Consider the following 2014-nt stretch of genomic DNA (forward strand, 5'->3'; position numbering starts at 1 on the left):
TCATAATATATTATCACCGTCAGTATGTTATTTGCTTGTTTGTCATCTCTCTCCTCTACTAGAACCCATGGAGGGCAAGGACTTTGGTTTTCTGCCATGTCCCCAACGTCTAGAATAGTCAGCACATAGTAGATGCTTTTTGATTAAGGGAATGAAAGTCGGACCCTTGATTGCCTCCCCCCTTGTCTTCACAATGAAGTTTAACGTTCAAGGTCTCCCTCACTGGACTCGTCTCCCACCCACGCTCATCCCCATACCTGAGCACTGCAGCAGGCTCCTGAGGCTCTCCAGTTGCTCTCCACCCTCACCCCAGCGTCTGGGCACACTCCTTCTGTTTAGAATGCCTGCACCACTGCCTGCTGCAATGCCACTCCTTCAATATCCAGCTTGAATGTCACCGGCTCTGGGAAGCCACCCTGAATCCTTCACATATTGAAACCATGTCTGTCTCTCCCACCACTCTCGGAGCACCTTAAATGCAGAACAGTATCCCCAGAACGTGCATTCCCAGGTAATGTTTGATGAATGAATGAATGAATGAGAGTAAGACCTGTATCAGAAAGGCAGTTTAAGTTGAAGGGCACACATTCATTCTCTATTCATTTTTCACGCTACCATTTAATATTCATCTCAATAAGTGATGCTTGGCATGACACCAGGATTCTCTAAGGGCAGCAGCTGTGTCTCCCCTTCCTGCCCTCTCCCCACAGGGCCAGACACTGGGCTCTGGGGCTGCACCCATGACTCAGCCCACTGAGTCACCCTGCACAGAGGAAAGTACTCTGAACCAGGAATCAGCAGCTTCCCTGCCACCTGTTCCCTGTAACCCTGGGCAAGTCCCTCTAGCAGGTGAGTTCTGGTCTCGCATCTGTCAAATGGGGCACCACCAACACTTGCTCTGTGGGACACTCAAGGTTGAGGTCTGGACAAGTGGAAGGGGTGTGGCTGCCTCTCATGCTAGGCTACATCTGAGCTAGTCTTGGACCAGACTTTCCTGGGAAGGAGGGATGGCTGGAACAGTGTCTCCAGCCTGTCTGCCAGCCAGCTAACCTGTGCCCACAGTCTCGGAGAAGTGCTGGGCCTGGACATACTGGTCAGCAGGGGGCTGGCCCAGCTCCAGAGCAACACCTTGGCAGCGCTGGGGAAGGGAAGGGGGAGTGCTTGGCTTGAGGTCAGAGCATCTGGGCCAGGGCACAGAGGGGGCAGCTGGGGGTGTGTGTGTGTGGCTGCCGCTCAACAAGATGCTGGCAGGGACCAGAAAAGAAGCATCGCTACTGACTAGCCCCCAGCCACCACCCTCCACAGTATTGAGAAGACCTTCCCATTAGTCCGGAGGGGCTTGGCCCCTGCTTAGCTACTCCCAGCTTCTAGCTAGGAAGTAGGATCTCAGGCCCGGGGCTGGGATGCAGGACTGGGAATACAGGGAAAGGGGAAAGAGATGGGGCGATAACTTAGATCACCCTCCCCCAAAATAGAGGGGTGCCTGCATCTTGCTGGGAGTGGAAACTAAAGGAAAAGTGGTGGTCACTCAGCATCAGACTGTGAACTGAGGAATCCTGGGGAAAGAAGGGGCCAGAGCCTGAGTCTGGATGAGACGCTGGGAGAAGGCAGGAAGGGTAGGGGCTCAAAGGCTGGAACTCTAGAGGGTTTTGGCTCGAGGAGGCTTTTGGAGGGGGATGCTGGAGGTCCCAAGGCAATAAAATTAAGGAGGGAGGTGGGGGTCTAACCTCTAGCAAATCCCCGGGGATATGAGGGGCCTTGGGGGTGAAGAGCCAGGGTCCAGAAGGAGGGAGGCTGAGCGGCTGAGTCGAGGGATGGGAGGAGGGAGGACGCAGTTGGGACGGGAGGGAGCAGAGACTCTGGGAACCGACCCCAGGCAGGGATCAGGCGGGCGTCGAGAACGCAGGGGGATGAGGTCCCTGGGCTGTGACCCTTCGGAGGACCTGATTGGCTGTGGGGGAGGGTGGGCAGTGGGAGCGGGGAGCCAGAGTCCCAGAATTGGGCTCTAGGCTGG

This window comes from Monodon monoceros, unplaced genomic scaffold (genome assembly GCF_005190385.1).
Source record: "Monodon monoceros isolate NGI ecotype Baffin Bay Population unplaced genomic scaffold, NGI_Narwhal_1 Super_Scaffold_13, whole genome shotgun sequence".
NCBI classification, from domain to species: Eukaryota; Metazoa; Chordata; class Mammalia; order Artiodactyla; family Monodontidae; genus Monodon; species Monodon monoceros.